General features: G+C 44.2%; 1 non-coding gene across 1 annotated transcript; it reads right to left on the reverse strand.

Moving 5' to 3' along the window:
- Positions 1–3,766: 3,766 nt before the first annotated feature.
- LOC143293179 (5S ribosomal RNA) lies at positions 3,767–3,885 on the reverse strand. The gene has a single exon (XR_013056734.1). It is a non-coding gene; the product is annotated as a 5S ribosomal RNA (ribosomal RNA).
- Between the last annotated feature and the right edge of the window lie 2,511 nt (positions 3,886–6,396).

Here is a 6,396-nt window from a genome sequence, read left to right on the forward strand (position 1 = left end):
GGGACAGCGGGAATTCAGTGTACAGGCTGAACCAACTTAAGGACTTCAAGTTAAAAATAGGACGTTACACTGAGCCGATGCCGGCATTGAGGGCCGAAGAACACTGATTTACAAAGTGTGCAAAATGCGCACTCGTGCTCCTGAATGAACGTGTGTGGACGAGCATTGTCCAGCTCACCCGAGAGCGAGTATTAGAAAATAAAAACTTTCCCAGAACCCACGAAGCGAGCACAGCGTCACATCGCCACAGATGAGATCCGTGCAGCCTTGCACGTTCTTGCATATAGGTATACAGTCCTCGATTACCACAGAGTTGCAGGCATGCGTGTTCAAAGCTTTTTGTTTCTGTTGATATCATGAACCAGTTCAATAGCCACAGCTCCTACAGTCGAGTTCTTACGCACATGGACCTTTGTTCTTCTGATTCAGTCGTGTTCCCGTTCATGTTACTTTCATTCCTTCATCTTCCTTTTATATATATATATATATATATATATATATTTATGTTCTTTTAAAGTTAATTTCAAATTTTGTTTGAACCGTCTTTCCGGTGGTGTTGTTCCATGCCCACTCACCCGTTTAATTCTAAAAGGTCGCCACAGTTCTGCCGGCACCACTGCCGGGTTTCTCCGTCACGTATGCACGCATCTCCCTCCCTCCAATCCCACATACATACCGATTTCTTTCACGCACGCACGCACACAAGTATATCTCCCCCCCTGCCCCCCACCCCCCAGGCCCCCCCCCCCTCCACACGCACACACACACACACACGTGCATAAACACACACACGCGCGCGCGCGCGTGCGCATACACACACACACATACAAACATGCGACCGCGACACACGCATGTCACGTGATGCAGCAGTTCGGCGATAAAAGAGCATCTTTGACAAACCTGTCGACAAAAAAGGCGAAAGGAGATACGAATATCGACATACAAATAACATCTTCGGAATAAGTATCGAGAAACATTACTGTATAATATACAGTATCATGTTCACATCCCGGATTTATTGGATCAGCGCGGCACATATGATCTGATTGATGATCAGCTCACGATTCAGTATATCATTTATTGTGCTGAGGCAGCAGTCAGTCAAATACGTTATTCCGAGTTGATAACGAGGGCCCAGTTCACAGAACCAGAGACTTTCGCACGAATGAATAGCAGCGAGTGAGGATTTCCCTACTCATCTGTGGTGTGCAGTGTTACGAGGGATGTTCTTAAAGGATTTCCCCTGACCCCCTTCCCATGGACTGAGAGGAACGAAACTCGGCACGGTTATTAGTCTTTCTCTACAAAGGTACCACCAAGGGTGACACACTCCTGCCATCGCTGACATGATGCAGCCGTGAAGACCTCTCCTGTAGAAGTCTGCAGGTCTGCAGAAGCTACGTCTTGACCTCGGAAATAAGCGTTTCATCATCTGGGAAGTGCTTGCCCTTTCAAAAATTACTTCGTGGTTGGTAAGAGGTGGGGGTCAGCTGGTGCGAGGTCGGGAGGCTAAGGGAGTGAGGGTGAATTTTATAGCCGCAGGACCGTGCTTCCTTCTGGGCAACATGCGAGTTGCGAGTCAGCATGCCACGCCTCTCGGTTTTGATGGCCTGCAATTTTAGCAGCAATGAAGTGTAGTATGTCCTGGTAATTGTGGTACCCTTTGCTACGAAATCCACTACTCCGCGCTGGTCCCCAAAAAACTGTGGGTATGACCTTGCCCTCCGAGAGTTGGACACGTGCCTTCCCCGGAGGTCAAAATGCTTCCATTGCTTCGACTGGACTTTATAGTCCCTGGATCATAGTGATGGTCCCATGTTTCGTCCTGCACATGACCTATACAGCCTGGGAGCACGTGACCATTTCCTGCTTCTGGAGAGGTGTGAGCAACCGGGGAACCATCGTGCAGACGGCCATGTATGATTTTTTTTTCCCACATACCCCACACTGATCATGGCATATCGGGCTAGTGGACGAACGGTTATGCGGCGATCCTCCAAAATGGCGGCCTCCACTTGCTTGGTGGCGTCTTCATCAGATGGCGGACTGGTCACCCACGAGAAAGGGACCTATTTCCAGCGATGTCCGACCACATTTGAACTGACGATGCCAGTGCTTGACCACGCCATACAATGGGTCGTCCTCCCCATGAATCTCTTTCACCTCATCGAACTGTCTCCTTGGTGAGAAGACTGGAGAAGAAGTAGAAGAAGGTAGAAAACATTTGATAGATAAATAAATTATTAAATAGATAACTCGGAATTTGAATAAATAAAGGGAAAATAAATGAATAAATAAATGAGAAAACAAACAAACAAACAAATGATTAAATAAATAAAACCAAAAGTTGAAGACGTAAAAGTTGCTGTTCGTTCAATTCGTTTTTCGTCCCCGACACATGTGAAGCTGTGTAGGCGTGGACCAGTTGCAAAAGTTTGTTAACTTATTTCTCGACGAGACCCAAGTGATTTCTCTGTATTTGTATACTCTGTTTACCAATGATCAATATACACCATAGTAATGGCAAAATAGAAAATGAGGATTCCTGCTGATTTAGGCTTCTGTTCCATCACACGTCGTTTGTCTTTCAGAAACAGCAGTATTTCAGTATTTTACTCCTGCGCAGAATTTCACTGAGTTGGTCGTCCACTGATAGAAAATCACGTTGACTGAGTGGACAAGTCTTCGCCCTCAGCTTTTTCATATTCTCTCCTTTAAGAATTTCTCTGTCTTTTTTTCTCTCTCTCGTCATCAACATTATTATTATTCTTATCATTATATAATGTTACCATTATCATTATCACTTTTATTACTTTTTATATCTTTACAAGTTATCAATATTACTGATTATCATTATTTTCCTCATTATTAGTAGAGTGATAGCCTAGAGGCCGGTAACGCGTCCGCCTAGGAAGCGCGGAGAGAATCTGAGCGCGCTGGTTCGAATCACGGCTCAGCCGCCGATATTTTCTCCCCCTCCACTAGACCTTGAGTGGTGGTCTGGACGCTAGTCATTCGGATGAAACGATAAACCGTGGTCCCGTGTGCAGCATGCACTTAGCGCACGTAAAAGAACCCACGGCACCAAAAGGGTTGTTCCTGACAAAATTCTGTAGAAAAATCCACTTCGATAGGAAAAACAAATAACACTGCACGCAGGAAAAAATACCAAAAAAATGGGTCAGTGGCACTGTAGAATAGCGACGCGCTCTCCCTGGGGAGGAGCAGCCTGAATTTCACACAGAGAAATCTGTTGTGATAAAAAGAAATACAAAATACAAATTATCATTATTATTAATAGTAGCATTTTGATTTTTTTTTTAATGTAAATGATTTGTTCCAGTTCCACAAACTGACGACGGAAGTAACGACTTTCTTTCTTTCTCAGTATCGATCTACTCGTCACAGTGTATTCTACTGAAAGAAAAACTGGCTTTGCTTTTAAACGAAAAAAACCCAAATTAATCAGTTAATAAACTAAACTTGAAGGATCGATGAAACGAGTCAGTGTGCATGTACAACGACCACAACGCACAGCGTACGTAGACTGAGAAAAAACCAAGACGGAAAAATCCGAGTCCGGAAAATGTGCAGTCAGATTACTGACAACAGCTTAACTGATTTACAAGAAATGAATGACTTGAAACAAGAAAGGAAAAATGACTGTGAGGGAAATTTTAGGAAAAGAAAGCTTGAGAAAATGGCCGAGTCCAGCAGAAGAGAGGAGAAAAACAAAATGTTGGGAAGACTAAAAATGTAAAAAGAATGCCAACAGCACCCGGTGTTCCCAGGCGGTCACCCATCCAAGTACTAACCGGGCCCGACGTTGCTTAACTTCGGTGATCGGACGAGAACCGGTGTTTTCAACGTGGTATGGCCGTTGGCGTCTACTGAAGGAAATTTAAGGAATATAAAGCATACACTAAACAAGCGTGCACCTTTTCTCTTCCTTTTTGTTGTTTTTCTATCGCGGGTAAACGTCTAAATTCATTTTATATTATAATATGACATAAATTGTCCACATTTTCACCGATCACTACACTGACAGTTTGTTATCCTCGTTTCTCTTCCACTCACGTGCCCGTGCACACACTCACACTGGCAGAGTAAAATTCAATCGACAGCGGATTAGAATAGTCAGACCGACAGACATACAGACAGTCAGACAGACAAACATACAGACAGACATCTAGTCTGACAGACAGACAGACAGACAGTCAGACAAACATCCTATCGAAGAGACCAAACATTCTCGAAACCACAAGGTGGAGTGGCCCAGCAAGTCGAAGAGACATAACTCTACCAAGGATATAATTGTATTTTCGTAGCAGTCTTTCCCCCTGAGGTACCTCCGTCACTCACTGTCATGCAAACATAGACACTAAAATGAGATATTAGTCACTGATGTGTATATTCTGTTTTCAGAATAGTGGATATTAGTGTCTATGTTGCAAAATATCGCAGTCTTGAAGTGATCCACGACACAGGGGAGATAATGGCATGTATAAGTTTGGACTGGAAACCTATATGGGTTATTTCCTTTGCCCCTTTCATTGCGCTTTCTCACTTTCGCTCTCTCTCTCTCTCTCTCTCTCTAAAGCAAACACACACACACACACACACACACACACACACACACACACACACACACACACACACACACACACACACACACACACCTTCAAATGAAGTCATAAACACAAACTGACTGTTCCCAAACTCCACTGTGGGAAAATCGATATGGATCTTTCAAAGGAGGTGCCAAAGAGTGCGGACTGATCCACTGGCATAATTGCTATTCCGCATCTGGTGAACAGAATAAGTGCATCATGAGTTACATAAGTAAATGATTCTGCTGAAAAAGTGTATTACATCATTGAAATAAACTATAGTCTGCCGCTAAACAAACAAACAAACTGAAAAAACAACAACAAACAAACTAACAAAAACAAACCCCAAAAAACAACACAGAACAACAACAACAACAAACTGGGAAAAAAAAAGGAAAAGAAAAAAGTGTATCACATCAAACAGACTAGTCTACTGAAAAAAAAATTACATCAAATGAATTAGTCTACTGAAAAAGAAAAGTATTACATCAAACAAATTAGTCTGCTGAAAGCAAATGTACCAGTTTTACATGATCAAATAAAGTAGTGCTGGTCTGAACTTCTTCTTCAGCCACGGTCTTTGTTCGTGGGCTGTAACTCCAGTCCTACGTTCACTCGTAGTGTACACAAGTGGGCTTTTACGTGACGTGTATGATCGTCACGTTTTTACCCAGCCATGTAAGCAGCCATACTCCGCTTTCGGGGGTCAGTGTGCATGCTGTACGCCGCGATATTCTTGTATACTAGTTCGATGTAACCCACCGAACTGACGCTGACATGGATTACAGGATCTGTAACGTGCGTCAGTTTGATCTTCTGCTTGCGTATATACACGAAGGGGGTTCAGGCACAAGCAGGTCTGCACATTATGAGCTGAACAACTGGCGAGGGCACAGGGACGTAGTGGTCGGTGTTACCCCACTCGGTGATGTAAATATTTTTTTGTAATACTACTATTGTGCTGTCACGGCCGGTAAATTATGTAATTATCTGTGTGTGAAAGACCAGCACTTGCGACGTCTCTGTGTTGTAGCGTCGGGCATTGAGTCCGCAGTCAACTTGAGGCCCCACTATGTGGTGCCCGGGCCCAGTGTGTAAGACTATGATGTTTGTGTTTCCTTACAGACTGTAACGGCGATTTTTTTCATGGCTGTTCAGTGGCGTGGGAGGGGCGTGGGAGGGGCGTCATCCGGCTGATTCGCATATTTCCGTCTCGCAAATTCACGATTCGCAGATATAATCCTAATTCGTCAGTCGACTGATCGCCGTGATCTCGAATCCGGCGCCTATTTCCCGCAGTCCGCCCTGTATAATTTGTATATACCGCTGACTCAGTCAGTTGCTGCCGTGTGCGGCCGGTGCCGTGCGCACACGTGCAAGTCACGGTGCGCAAACACAAACACTGACTCTCTCTCTCTCTCTCTCACGCACATACATAGTCATCAAGTTGGCGGCAGTGCAAGCACCACTGACTGACTGACATACGGTCCATCAGTGACTGAACTGATTTACACTTTGATTTTTTTCAGTTGATATCCCTTGATGGAGAATTTTCAAATTAAAAAGAAACAAGAGGAAGAGAGCACAGCGTGATTTTTTTTGGGAAAAACAACAACAAAAACCCACCAGTAAGCTGCTCCAGTCTCCCGGCCGAGGGTCACGGTACTGTATAGTATTTGCAAGTAGTAATTCGCCGTGTGTCCACAAAGCCAGCTTTCAATGCGCAGTCTTTCTGTTATATCACCACAATCATAAGTTCTTCCTCGGTGAGTGTCCATCCGTATTA

This window comes from Babylonia areolata, chromosome 18 (assembly GCF_041734735.1).
Source record: "Babylonia areolata isolate BAREFJ2019XMU chromosome 18, ASM4173473v1, whole genome shotgun sequence".
Taxonomy (NCBI): domain Eukaryota; kingdom Metazoa; phylum Mollusca; class Gastropoda; order Neogastropoda; family Buccinidae; genus Babylonia; species Babylonia areolata.